The following is a 14,930-nucleotide window of genomic DNA, read 5'->3' as shown; positions in this document are numbered from 1 at the left end:
ACAGTAAGATGCCTTACAACACCAGGTTAAAGTCCAACAGGTTTGTTTCGAATCACTAGGTTTCGGAGCACTGCTCCTTCCTCAGGTGAATGGAAGGCGCTGAGGAAGGTGCTATGCTCTGAAAGCTAGTGATTCGAAGCAAACCTGTTGGACTTTAACCTGGTGTTGTAAGACTTCTCAATGTCTTTAAGAAAGAGAGAGAGACAACTGGGCCACGATTTCCAGAGTCTGCACCCTCCCTGGATTCACTTCCTTTCCCTTCGGTTGCTGCAATTGACCAATTGAAGGTGAGAATGAGAAATAAATGGAAAGGGGAGAAAAGAAAGTGTTTTACTCACAGATGTTGGAGACAGGAAGAGGTTTCCGTCTGTGTGAAGCTCAATCTTCAAAGCCCGCGCTGATTGGCTGGAGGAGCAGAGTCCTTCCGGTCCTTACTCTTCCCATTGGTCAACACCTCAGCAGGACATGTCAGGGGTTGGGCTTTCCCTCGCACATGCGCCGCCTCTACTCTCTCTAGGACATGCGCAGTCCCGGGCCGGGGGGAGGGGAAATCACCGAGAGGCTTTTTGCTCTGGCCGGAGCTGTCAGCCGGTTGCCTGGAAACGTTGTCTGGAGGAGGGGGAATAATGAGTGGGGCGGAACTGCTGTGTCCGCGTGCCGGGCCTGCGCACTGGAACCCTTAGATGTCACCACAGATTCCTCTGCGTGCGCAGGAATGTTCTTGACCAATGGGAAGAGTTGGTGAACCGGAAGGACTCCATTCCCCATCCAATCAGCTTCCCCGTTGTCTGATTGCGGAAGCTGGACAATGAGGAAACCTGGGACCTCACACAGACTGAAACTTCCTCCTCTCTCCAACATCTGTGAGTAAAACACTTTCTTTTCTCTCCCTTTCCATTTCTTTTCTCATTCTCACCTTCAATTGGTTACTTGCAGCAACTGAAGGGAAAGGAAGTGAATCCAGGGAGGGTGCAGACTCTGTAAAGCTTGGCCCAGGTCTCTCTCTTAAAGACATTGACATATTTTGCTCCCTCAGCTTGACACGTTTATTTGTCTGGCTAAAAGGATGGTCTCTTTCCCAATGTTCACAATTAAAGGGCTGCTTCCCCCAGGAGATGGCTGGCATTTAAGGGACAGTAAATTAACATCGGACAGAGACCTGTCTCGTGTTGTTATATGGTACAGATTAGAGATATTTATGGTTCAATAATAAAGTACATTTATTATTATTCCTAGCCTTATGTAGCTCTATTATATATTTCCAGTCATTTCTTCCCTCAGAGGGTTATTAGTCTCTGGATTTCTTTCACAGGGACCAGTGGGGTGTGGGGGTCATTGAATATATTCACGGATTAGTTGGACAGATTTTTAATAAATTGCAATGTTTTAAATCATGTTCTAAACAATGAATGCAACAGAGTAACAGAAAGAATGGTGGAAAATGGGCACCAGAGTGGAACAAGAGATATTGCCAACATTAATACATGCAACACATTGCAGAATTAATTTGGAGCAGAATTAATTTGGAACAGGATATTTGAGGAACCAGAGCCTTGAGATGAAATGCCAGATGAATTGAACAACCAGTCAGCAGATTAAAATAGTGAGTGTGGAAAGAGGATGAGATTATCTAAAAACCGAGGATAACAATTCAGTTTGTAAACCCAAAAATATTACAAACAGACTAACAGCAAAATCAAATTAAAATGAATAACATAACATAGATGACATAGAACTCCTATAGTGCAGAAGGCCATTCGCCCCTCAAGTCTGTACTAAGCCTCAGAAATAGCACTTCACTGAGGCCCACTCCCCATCCTATCCTCGTAACCCGGTGCATTGATCATGGTCAACCCATCTAACCTACACATCTTGGACACCAAGGGGCAATTTAGCGTGACCAATCCACTTTCACTCCACATCTTTGGACAGTGGGAGGAAACTGGAGAACCCGGAGGAAACACACAAAGACACAAGGAGAATATGCAAACTCCACACAGACAGCTGCCCAAGGCTAGAATTGAACCTGGGTCCCTCGCGCTGAGGTAGCAGCATTAACCACTGTGCCCTACTCCCGGCCTAAGTTAAATTGAATTCACTCATGGAAAGCTCAGGAGGAAGCCCAGGAGGAGCAAGTCAGTCAAATTGGAGCCTATGTATTTGTGATAGGAGTACGATACTCTACCCAATGCATCAGACTGATGCTTCACAGCTTCAGGGTCCCAGGTTCGATTCCCAGCTTGGGTCACTGTCTGTGTGGAGTCTGCACGTTCTCACTGTGTCTGCGTGGGTTTCCTCCAGGTGCTCCAGTTTCCTCTCTCAGTCGAAAGATGCGCAGGTTAGATAGATTGGCCATGCTAAATTGCCCTCGGGTTAGGTGGGGTTACTAGTTTACGGGGATAGGGTGGAGGTGTGGGCTTAAGTGGGGTGATCTTTCCAGGAACCGGTGCAGACTCGATGGGCCGAATGGTCTCCTTCTGCACTGTAAATTCTATGACTCACACTTTAAAAATTGCATGGAGATGCATTCCATAATCAGCCTGTGCCAGTTTTGGATAGAGGGAGAACTGACTAATCTGCTTCTGTACTGAGCCAGATGAATGTTGGCTCCATCCTAACCCAATCCCTTATGAACCTAAGACGAGAGGCCAATTGATGAAGCCTGATTTGTGGGAGACTTTACCCTCCCTTAACTCCTGGTGATTGGAGCTTAACAAACTTGAGGCGAGGTTTATTTTGTTCCAGGTAGAGTTATAGATGTTTACAGCTTGGAACCAGGCTCTTCGGCCCAGCTTGTCCATGCCGCCCAGTTTCTATCACTAAGCTAGTCCCACTTTCCAGCATTTGGACCATATCCCTCTATACCCACCCTGCCCATGTAACTGTCCACTGCTCTTTTAAAGGACAAAATTGTACCTGCCTCTACACTGCCTCTGGCAGCCATTCCAGATGTTCACCACCCTCTGTGTGAAGAAATGTCCCCTCTGGTCTCTTTTGCATCTCTCTTCTCTCACCTCAAATCTATGCCCTCTAGTTCTAGACTCCTCTACCTCAGGGAAAAGATGTTGACTATCGACCTTATCTATGCTCATTATTTTGTTGACCTCTATAAGATTACACCGAAGCCTCCTACACTCCAGGGGGAAAAGTCCCAGCCCATCCAGCCTCTCCTTATAACTCAGACCAGAAGAAACTGATCTGTTCCAACCTTTGCTATACTACAGCAGATATTTGTTTACAATTAGAGTCTGCACACGTTTTAAGACATTTGGTTTGAGCTGCTTGTTGAAGGTAAAAAAGGTCAGGAGTTAAACTGTAAGCTTTATTTTGTCATGGCATCTGGATAAGTGTTAACCCAAGTATGATAGTGTTTGGAAAGTGAAATACTTCATCAGTTTCACTAATTGCAGGTAACCACTGGGGAGACATTTTGTTTACCATGAACATTTGAAATCTGCAAACTACTGATGCTTGATATCTAGTTGTGTACTGTTGATCATGCTGAAAATATCATTAATACCCATTGCCTTATTTTCTGTGGATTTAAAAAAAAATTAAGTTAGAAAATGAATCAGCATTGCTAAGAACTTTCTGAAAATAAAAATATCAAAATTATACTCTTTAAAAAAAAAGATATTAATCCTTTCTGAATTACTCTATCCTATAACTTCTTAACTAGTTGCCACTCTACGGTCTTCTATCCTTTAGACTCCCTTGCTGATACCAGATGGGAACTAATCTATTTCAAATTATATTTCAAGTTGTGATAGGATCCCAAATCTACAAGGAAGAATTCTAACTCACTTACCACTCAATGTCCTTTAAGGGTCTGGATCTGCTGAGGATGTATAGGTGAGTCTTCTGGGTAAACCACTATTTCAGGTTTAGATTTGAAATAAACTACTATTTCAGGTTGAAATTTAAAATCACCCTGATTTTTATTTGCTTTAACAAAATCTCTTTTAGTTGATCAGACTTCAGGAGCTCTCTGAACAATTTTGCTTCGATCTTGATAGCTTGTGGTTGTTCACATTCTTCGGTCTTCCGGCATCTTCCGATTCCCATGGAGCGATGAGCTGATTCGAATCGAATCGAAGAATAAATTTGAACCGAATGGCTCGGCCTTTTCTCTCTTGTACCTATGTTATTTGCCATGATGTGGAGGTGCCGGCGTTGGACTGGGGTGAGCACAGTAAGAAGTCTTACAATACCAGGTTAAAGTCCAACAGGTTTGTTTCAAACACTAGTTTTCGGAGCGTGGCTCCTTCCTCAGGTGAACAGTGCTCCGAAAGCTAGTGTTTGAAACAAACATGTTGGACTTTAACCTGGTGTTGTAAGACTTCTTACTGTGTTATTTGCAACTGCCGTTCTGAGACTTTATACATTTCAAACCGTCTCTCCAGCGCCTGTCAATTACAAAGCATTGTCTCATGTTTAACAAAATAGATGTGTTACATTAAAAATCGCGACTTCGCATCATCCCCAAGACTGCCAAACATTTCAAAAAACACATGTTGCATTCTGCTCAAAGTCTAAAAAACCGTGAAGCTGTTTCTATCTTCGTCTATTTCAACCATTCTCATTGTTTTTAACTTCCTCTGCCATGCGTGCTAGCTTTAAGCTGTTTAACACCTTCCTCAAGGCTCAAGGCCCTCATCATTCAAGCTTGGCTCCTCCCAGTACTGACATCATCTTACCAAGCTGAAATCTAATTAACTCCACAGGGAATCCCCTTCATCCAAACAACATTTCATTAGCCCACGCTTTTTACGATGCTTTAATTACACCTCTGTCTCCGAAACTTAATTTTCCTTCAACAAAAAATGAATTTAGAGTAACCAATTCTTTTTTTTCAATTAAGAGTCAATTTAGCGTGGCCAATTCACCGACTCTGCACATCGATTTACATTGTGGAGGTGAGACCCACGCTGGCACAGGGAGAATGTGCAGACTCCACGTGGACAGTTACTCGGGGCCGGGATCAAACCCAGGTCCTCGGCACTGAGGGGCAGCAGTACTAACCACTGTGCCACCGTGCTGCCCCCGGCAATGAATTTAAAGACAATGTGCTGAAGCTTTGGAATTCCCTACCCCAGAGGACTCTGGAGCCTCAGTCATCAAGTATTTTTACACTGAGATTGATAGGTTTCTCTATATTGAAGATATCGAGGGATATGGGGGATAGTATGGAAAAATGGTGCTGAGGTAGATTGGCCAATTATCTCATTGAATGGTCGAGTAGGCTTGATGGGCTGAATGGCCAACTGCAGCTCCTATTTGTTATGGTCTCTGTGTCCAGGACAGGAAGCAGTGAGCAGGGATCTGTCAATCAGCCTGAATCAGCACCTTCAGGGAAATTAGGAGGGTGAGTATTAGATACAGCAGAGTGAGAATGGAGGGAGAGTGTGTGGGATGGAGATTTACAGCTTTTGGGGAATGAGAGAGGGAAGAATGTTCCATAGAAACTAGAATTGTCTGTTCTGAATTTCTATCCTGTACTGACTGTGATGTCTTTTGTAAACTCCTTTTACAGGATGTGAAAGGATAGGATTTACAGACAGAAATCTCAAACATCACGTCTAGATCTGATAGAGTCACTTGGTTCATCGACCATTAAATCTATGAGAAATGTTTGCCCGACCTGTTGGCTTCAACAAAGTTTAAACGTCAGTGTGACTGGAAAAGCACCGAGACACACACACCCGAGTGAGAGTGTTCCAGAGCACTGACTGTGGAAAGAGCTTTAACCAGTTACACAGCCTGAAAACACATCGCACCATTCACAGCGGGTAGGGACAGTACATGTGTTCTGTGTGTGGACGAGGCTTCAACTGATTGTCTAACCTGGAGAGACACGAGTTGACCCAAAAGATGGAGAAACGGTGGAAATGTGGGGACTGTGGGAAGGGATACAGAGTCCCGTCTAAACTGGAGATTCATCGACGCATTCACACTGGGGAGAGGCCGTTCACCTGCTCTCAGTGTAGGAAGGGATTCATTCGTTTAGAAAACCTGAAGTCACACCAGCGAATTCACACTGGGGAGTGGCCATTCACCTGCTCCCAGTGTGGGAAGGGATTCACTCAGTCAAACAGCCTGCAGACACACCAGCAAGTTCACACTGGGGAGAGGCCGTTCACCTACTCTCATTGTGAGAAGGGATTCACGGACTTATCCACCCTGCAGAGACACCAGCGAGTTCACACTGGGGAGAGGCCGTTCACCTGCTCTCAGTGTGAGAAGGGATTCACGGACTTATCCAACCTGCGGAGACACCAGCGAGTTCACACTGGGGAGAGGCCGTTCACCTGCTCTCAGTGTGGGAAGGGATTCACTCGTTTAGAAAACCTGAAGTCACACCAGCGAATTCACACTGGGGAGTGGCCATTCACATGCTCCCAGTGTGGGAAGGGATTCGCTCAGTCAAGCAAACTTCAGACACACCAGCGAGTTCACACTGGGGAGAGACCATTCACCTGCCCCCAGTGTGGGAAGGGATTCACTCAGTCATCCCACCTGCAGAAACACCAGCACGTTCACACTGGGGAGAGGCCGTTCATCTGCTCTCAGTGTGAGAAGGGATCATGGACTTATCCAACCTGCGGAGACACCAGCGAGTTCACACTGGGGAGAGGCCGTTCACCTGCTCTCAGTGTGGGAAGGGATTCGTTCACTCAAGCACACTTCAGAGACATCAGCGAATTCACACTGGGGAGAGACCATTCATCTGCTCTCAGTGTGGGAAGGGATTCATTCAGTCATCCCACCTGCAGAAACACCAGCAAATTCACACTGGGGAGAGGCCGTTCACCTGCTCTCAGTGTGAGAAGGGATTCATGGACTTATCCAATCTGCTGACACACCAGCGAGTTCACACTGGGGAGAGGCCGTTCACCTGCTCTCAGTGTGAGAAAGGATTCGCGGACTTATCCAACCTGCGGAGACACCAGCGAGTTCACACTGGGGAGAGGCCGTTCACCTGCTCCCAGTGTGGGAAAGGATTCTGTGTTTCCTTGTCCCTGCTGAGACACCAACAAGTTCACAGTTGATCACAGTGATGGATTCTGCTGTTATTGTTTCTGCTTCAATTACATCCAGGACTGCATTTCGTTCTCTCTTCTCTTTCTCTCTCAGGGAATCTGAGACAGGAAAAGTGATGCAACCGCGGCGAACAAGAAAAGATTCTATTAGATCAAAGGAAGAGGCTCATAAAGTGGCCAAAATAGTAGTGAGCCTGAGGACTTGTTTTAGAATTTAGCAATGGAGGACCAAGAAACTGATAAAGAGAAAATAGAACCTGGACTCGCACAAAGTGATCATGGGAGGGGTCTTTAATACAGTTATTGATCAGGGCCTGGATCAATCATGCTTGAAAACGGGCAGGGTACCAGCAATGGCAAAGGAACTGAAAGGGTTCATGGAGCAGATGAGGGGGGTGGATCCATGGAGATTTAGGAAGCCGACGGTGAAGGAGTTTTCTTTCTACTCCCACATACATAAGGTATACTCTCAGATCGATTTCTTTGTTTTGGGTAGGGCCTTGCTGGCAGGGGTGGTGGACACGGGGTATTCGGCGATTACAATCTCGGACCAAGCTCCACACTGGGTTGACCTGCAGGTGAGTAAAGATAGCAATTAGTGCCCGCAATGGAGGTTGGATGTAGGGCTGTTGGCGGACGAAGCGGTGTGCGTGAGGCTGAGGAAATGCATGCTGCATTACCCGCAGGTGAATGATACGGGGAGGTCTCAGCAGCAGTGCTCTGGGAAGCTGAAGGCAGTGGTGAGAGGAGAGCTGATCTCGATCCTGGCTCACAGTGACAGGATGGACAGGGCAGAAACAGACCGACTGGTGAGAGAGATCCTACAAGTCGACAGGAGGTACGTGGAGACTCCAGAGAAAGGGCATTTAAGGGAACGACGGAGACTACAGGCGGAGTTTGGCTTGTTACCCACAGGGAGGGCAGTGGAACAGCTCAGAAAGGCGAGGGGAGCATTGTGAGAAGGCCAGTATGATGCTTGCACAGCAGCTCAGAAAGAGGGAGGCAGCTAGAGAAATAGGGAAATTTATCGACGGGGATGGGAACTTAGTTGGGGACTCGGTCGGGGTTAGTAAGACGTTTCGGGATTTTTACAGCAGGTTGTACAGGTCAGTACCCCCTGCGGGGCCAGAGGGGATGAGGCACTTCCTGGAGGGGCTGACTTTCCCGAAGGTGGATGGGGAGCTGGCAGAAGGACTGGGAGACCCGATCGGGTTGGAAGAGATAGTGGAGGGTCTGAAGGCCATGCAGGCAGGTAAGGGCCCGGGACCGGACGGGTACCCAGCGGAGTTCTATAAAAGGTTTTCCGGGATATTGGGACTGGTGCTGATGAAGGTGTTTAATGAGGCAAGGGAAAGGGGGGGTTCTGCCCCAGACGATGTCACAGGCCACAATTTCACTTATCCTGGAATGGGACAAGAACCCGGAGCTATGTGGGTCCTTCGGGCCGATTTCCCTGTTGAACATAGATGCCAAACTGCGGGCCAAACTTTTGTCCTCCAGGATTGAGGATTGTTTGCCGAACATCATTGTGGAAGATCAGACGGGGTTCGTTAAGGGCAGGCAGCTCGTGGCCAATGTACGAAAGCTGTTAAACATGATCATGATGCCCCCGGAAAGTAGGGAGGTGGAGGTAGTGGCCGTGATGGATGCGGAGAAAGCTTTTGACTGGGTTGAGTGGGATTATTTTTGGGAGGCCCTGGGGTGGTTCGGATTTGGGAGGGACTTTATTGACTGGGTCAGGTTTCTGTACCCGGCACCTGTGACAAGTGTACAGACGAACAGGACGACTTCGGACTATTTTAGACTGCACGGGGGGGGTCGAGACAGGGATGCCCCCTCTCCTCACTGCTGTTTGCGCTGGCTATAGAGCCGCTGGCAATTGCTCTGACGGCCTCAAGGGGCTGGAAGGGGCTCGTCCGGGGGAGGGGGAGCACAGAATCTCACTGTATGCGGATTACCTGCTTTTGTATGTTTCGAATCCAATTGAGGGGAAGTCAGAAATTATGGGAATTGTGGGGGAATTCAGCTGCTTTTCGGGGTATAAGCTCAATACGGGGAAGAGCGAGATGTTTGTAGGCCAGGCGAGGGATCAGGAGAGGCGACTGGGGGAACTGCCGTTCAGAGTAGTAGGGGGACATTTTCAGGTACCTAGATATCCAGGTGGCATGGGATTGGGGCTGGCTACATACATTGAACTTGGCCCGGTTGGTGGATCAGACGGAAGATGACTTCCGGAGATGGGATGCGCTCCCGTTGTCTCTGGCGGGCAGAGTCCAAGCGGTGAAAATGATGGTCCTCCCGAGATTCCTGATTGTTCTTCAATGTCTCCCCATCTTCATCCCGCGGTCCTTTTTTAAGCGGGTCAGTAAAGTTATTGTGGGCTTTGTATGGGATGGCAAGTCCCCGTGAGTGAAGAGGGCAATGCTTATGCGGAGTTGCGGGGGGGGAGGGTGGGCTGGCACTGCCGAACTTTAGCAATTATTACTGGGCAGCTAATATAGCCATGGTGAGGAGGTGGCTGGTGGGGGGGAGCCGGCATGGGTGTGCATGGACGCGGCTTCTTGCATGGGCACAAGTCTGGGGGCGTTGGTAACATCGCCTCTGCCATTCCCGCCGTGCGGTGCTCCACCAGCCCCGTGGTGGTGGCGGCCTTGAGAGTCTGGGGGCAGTGGAGGAGACATGTGGAAGCAGAGGGGGCATCGGTGTGGTCCCCAATCTGAGATAATCACCGCTTTGCCCCGGGGAGGATGGACGGATGGTTTCGAATTTGGCGGAGAGCGGGGATTGGGAGGATGGGGGACTTGTTTATAGAAGGAAGCTTCCCGAGTATGAGGGCGCTGGAGGAGAAGTTTGCATTGGCGGGGGGAAATGAATTTTGATATTTGCAGGTGCGGGAATTTCTGCATAGACAGGTATCAACCTTCCCACTCCTGCCACTCAGGGGGATTCAGGATAGGATGGTCTCCAGAGGTTGGATAGGTGAGGGGAGCGTTTCTTACATTTATAAGGAGCTTATGGTTTCAGAGGAGACACAGACCGAGGAGCTGAAGCGAAAATGGGAGGAGGAGCTGGAGGGAGAGTTAGAGGAGAGCCTTTGGGCGGACGTGCTGAGTAGGGTCAATGCGACCGCAACATGTGCCAGGCTCAGCCTGATCCAATTTAAGGTCGTTCACCAGGTTCATATGACAGTGGCCCGGATGAGCAGATTCTTTGAGGTGGAAGACAGGTGTGTGAAATGTGCGGGGGGACCAGTGAACCATGTCCACATGTTCTGGACATGTCCAAGGCTGAGGGGATTTTGGCAGGGGTTTGCCGACACCATGTCCACAGTATTAAATACGAAGGTGGCACTGAGTCCGGAGGTGGCGATTTTCAGGGTATCGCAGGATCCGGGAATCCAGGAGGAGAAAGAGGCGGACGTTCTGGCCTTTGCTTCCCTGGTAGCCCGGAGGCGGATATTACTGGCATGGAGGGACTCGAGGCCCCCGAAGTCGGAGACCTGGCTATCGGACATGACTGGCTTTCTCTGGAGAAAATCAAGTTCGCCTTGAGAGGGTCTCTGTTCGGGTTTGCCGGGAGGTGGCAACCGTTCGTCGACTTCTTTGCGGAGAATGAATCATCAGCAGAAAGGGGAGGGGAGCTATGACAATTTCTATGGTTAGCGTAGATTAGGGGGTTAAGTAATGGTGGGACCTGTGGGGGAGGGAGGTGGTATTTGCACTATGTTTATATTTTTATGTACATTGCTTATATTGCTGCTGTTTCAATGCCCAAAAAAACCTCAATAAAATGTTTATTAAAAAAAGAGACAAAATAGAATATGAGAGCAAACTGGCGAGAAACATAAAAACCGACAGGAAAAGCTCCTGTAGGAATGTGAAAGGAAAAGATTAGCAAAGACCAATGTGGGTCCATTCCAGGCAGAGACAGGAGAGTTTATAATGGGGAATAAGGAAATGGCAGAGAAACTAAACAATGTGAGTCTGTCTTCACAGAGGAAGATACAGAAAGTGTCCTAAAAACACAAGAGAACCAAAGGGACTAGTGAGCACGAGGAACTGAAAGTGATTAATATTAGTGAAAAAGTAGCACTGGAGAAATTAATGTGGTTGAAAGTTAATAAATCCCCAAAAGATGATCACCAATGTATCCACTATCTCTCCATCCGCTTCTTTCAACACTCTGGGATGTAGAGTATCAGCTTTTGGAGATTTCTGAATTATTTCTTTATTGCCACGTGTACCGAGGTACAGTGAAAAGTATTGTTCTACGTACAGTCCAGACAGATCATTCCATACATGGAAAAAATACCATTTATTAACTTTCAACCACATTAATTTCTCCAGTACTAATTTTTCACGATTACCAATCTCTTTCAGTTCCTCATTCTCACCAGTCCCTTGGTGTTCTCACATTTGGGGGAAATTTCTGTATCTTCCTCCGTGAAGACAGACACACATTGTTTAGTTTCTCTGTCATTTCCTTATTCCCCATTATAAACTCTCCTGTCTCTGCCTGGAATGGACCCACATTGGTCTTTGCTAATCTTTTCCTTTTCACATTCCTATAGGAGCTTTTCCTGTCGGTTTTATGTTTCTCGCCTGTTTGCTCTCATATTCTATTTTCTCTTTCTTTATCAGTCTCGTGGTTTGGTTTTCAGCAAAGGAGGACCAAGTTCCCAATCCTCAGGCTTACTATGATTTTGGCCACTTTATGAACCTCTTCCTTTGATCTAATGCAATCTTTAACTTTGCTTATTAGCCACGGTTGCAAAACTTCTGTTGGATTTTTGTTTATTAAGGGAGTCTATATTTTATGTAAATATGTAACAATTTCTCAAATACTTGTGATTGCCTGTCTATCGTCATAGCTTTTATTGTATTTTCCCAATCTAGCACAGACAACTGTGAATACAGGCCCAGTTTCCCCAATGTCTCACCATAGGATAGTCCTCTGGTAAAATGTGCAGTGGTCTGTATTTTAGGCTCGATAAAATCAGACACTTTAAATTAAAAATTGGCCATTTTAAATGGAGCCACAGCAGCTCCAGCAACCAGCCTGAATACACTGAACTCCGACAAGCTGCCAGCACATGTCTGGAGCTGCTCTGTTCTATCAATCACCAATCAAGAGATAATTGGCTCTATTCATCGATTGATTGGTTTGAATAGACAAAGTTACATAACAGACAATGCACCGGGAAATGGACTCCGGTGGACAGATTCCCGGTGTCCTGCTGAGTGGCCATTAGTAACCCCATTGGGTGGTACCACACCCACCCTGTGACCTCATCAGGTGGGGTCGGAGAACATTCTGGAAGGACACAGAAAGGGTATAATGATCGAACCCTCGGACCGCCCAGCAGTGAAGACTCCACACAGAGGTAATCGAGACGACTGACCAGAGACGGAAAGAAGCAGCGGCGAGACCCATCTTCTCGGAAGAAGACCCCGAGGAGATTGAGATACAGAATCGAACCCGCAGGTCGAATGAGTCCATCGGCTCGGGTACTATTGAGAATCTTGGGACTGTAATTAGTGGGATAATTTAAGGGTAACTGTTTTACTGCTTGTGGAATAAAGTTATGTGATTTCTACACTGCGTTGTCCTTTATTTACCTGGTCAGTAAAGATACCTGGGTAAAACATTTGATTAATAAACTGGTCGAAGTGTCAGAGGTTTTATAGACACAACACCTCCCATCCCCGGAACAAGTCTGGTGAACCTTCATTGCCCTCCCTCTGTGGCAATAATACCTTTCCTAAGGTAAGGGCAGTAAAACTGCACACAGTACTCCAGCTGTGGTCTAACCAAGGTTCTATACTATTGAAGCCAGTCTTCACTACTCCTGTACTCAAATCCGCTTGTGATAAAGGCCAACATCCCATCAGCCTTCCTAATAACTTGCTGCACCTGTATGTTAGCCTTCAGTGACTTATTGATGAGGACACCCAGGTCCCTTTGTACATCTACACTTTCTAATCTCTGACCATTTCAGAAATACTCTGCTCATCGGTTCCTTCGACCAAAGTGATAATCTTACATTTTTCCACATTGTATTCCATCTGCCATGTCCTTGCCCACTCACTGAGTCTGTCTAAATTCTCCTGTAGCCGTTTTACATCTTCCTCACAACACACATTCCCACCTAGCTTTGTGTCATCGGTGAACTTGGAAATATTACATTTGGCCCCACATCCAAATCATTGTATAAACTGTGAACAGCTGGGACCTAAGTATTGATTCTTGTGGTACCCACTAGTCCCAACGTGCCATGGTGAGAATGACCCATTGATTCCTCCTCTCCGTTTTCTGCCTGTTAGCCAATCCCCACTCCATGCCAGTATATTCCCTCCTCTCCCATGTGTTTTCATTTTACTGACTAACCTCCTGTGGGGTGTTTATCATAAACCTTCTGAAAATCCAAGTGTGCCATGTCCACGGACTCCTCTTCATCAATTCTGTTCATAACATCCTCAAAACTCCAAAAGGTTCGTCAAACATGATTTCCTATTCCTAAATCCATGTTAAGAAGTCTTACAACACCAGGTTAAGATCCAACAAGTTTGTTTCGAATCACTCGCTTTCAGAGCACAGCTCCTTCATCAGGTGAAGGAGCTGCACTGTAAAATCTGTACAACCTCCTCGGGGTGAGTAGGCAGCAATGTGCCTCTGGCACCAAACCCAATCCATGCTGTTTCTTAGCTCCACCCAAACAGATTCCACATTTTGTATTCCTGATCTGAGATCCTCCCTTATTGTACTGATGCCATTCTTCATTATCAATGCAACACCACCTCCTTTTCCTTTTTGCCTGCATCATCAGCAAACTCAACAAACATACCTTCAGACCCATCATCCAAGTCATTGATACAAATTGTAAAAGATTGACGCCCCAGCACTGATCCCTGTGACACACCTCTTGTTACATCTTGCCAACCTGCAAATTACCTATTTATGCTAGTCTCAGTTTTCTGGTCGCCAGCCAATCTTTCACTGTGAAAGACAGTTCTGCAGCTAAGGGCTACCAGATTGGGAAAAGAAAAGAACAGAGCCCTCAGGAATGAATAATCACTTTGCACTGATACTTTTAAGGTGTAGGTTTCCTACAAAATAATATTTAGTTAATGTTGCTTCTTGTTTGTTTGTTGCAGTAAAAGTTATAAAACCTTATGTCCTGTCATGTGATCCTGTAATTTGTTGACTGGGGATTTGATTTTTGTTTTGAAGTTACTGATCTTTACAGAGATCCTAATCCACAAGTTTTGTCTTCCATTTGAGCCTCGGCCACCTTTCTGACTTGTTATTGATTGTGTCAATGACAGCCAAGCGACACAGCTGAGGGCTGAATTTAGCTGAGAATAACAGGGCCTGTGCCCCAGTTGGGAATCTGCCATGGGTGTCACACTAATAGAGGACTGACTGGGAAATCAGGGGATGGGGATGATCAGGGCTGATGGTGTCTTGAACCCGGGGTTCAGTGCTCCTGTGTACAAAGTGGAGAATCACGGGAACAGGCTACAGAAGAACCGAAGAGAAACATTTGGGTCCCGAACATTGTGAACATCCTTTCATGGTTATTCTTTTACTCTGGTTGTCTTTGATCCACAAGTAATGTTCCAATATTTTTTAAAACCATGTTCTATTTTATTAATAAACTTGTTTCATTGAAAATATTTGAATTTTGGTGGTATTTTTCTGCTCAAATTCATTCACTTTGGGGAAAGTGGGTGAAAGACGTTGACAGGCTCTTTAACTGAAAGTGAGTTTCTCTTAAGCTAATTGTAAAGGAGCCAGAGTGGGAGAGGAGATTTGAGTTTTCTTTTGACACAATGTTTGAAAATGTGGTTCAGAGAGTCAATTGGGATTGACTAATTTATTGAGTCTTTT

At 46.4% G+C, this 14,930-nt stretch overlaps 2 long non-coding RNA genes and 1 pseudogene across 2 annotated transcripts; all 3 read left to right on the top strand.

The window, feature by feature from the left end:
* The first annotated feature begins 654 nt into the window (after nt 1–654).
* LOC119951262 lies at nt 655–5,633 on the top strand. The gene is made up of 3 exons (XR_005457559.1): nt 655–863; nt 3,762–3,852; nt 5,534–5,633. It is a non-coding gene; the product is annotated as an uncharacterized LOC119951262 (long non-coding RNA).
* A 238-nt stretch (nt 5,634–5,871) lies between these two features.
* The window catches only part of LOC119951598, a 52,482-nt pseudogene continuing 43,423 nt past the window's right edge, over nt 5,872–14,930 (top strand).
* Nucleotides 7,059–12,638, top strand: LOC119951271. The gene is made up of 2 exons (XR_005457571.1): nt 7,059–7,618; nt 11,936–12,638. It is a non-coding gene; the product is annotated as an uncharacterized LOC119951271 (long non-coding RNA).

This window comes from Scyliorhinus canicula, chromosome 17 (genome assembly GCF_902713615.1).
Source record: "Scyliorhinus canicula chromosome 17, sScyCan1.1, whole genome shotgun sequence".
Classification (NCBI taxonomy): domain Eukaryota; kingdom Metazoa; phylum Chordata; class Chondrichthyes; order Carcharhiniformes; family Scyliorhinidae; genus Scyliorhinus; species Scyliorhinus canicula.
This window is presented reverse-complemented; position numbering and strand designations above follow the sequence as displayed.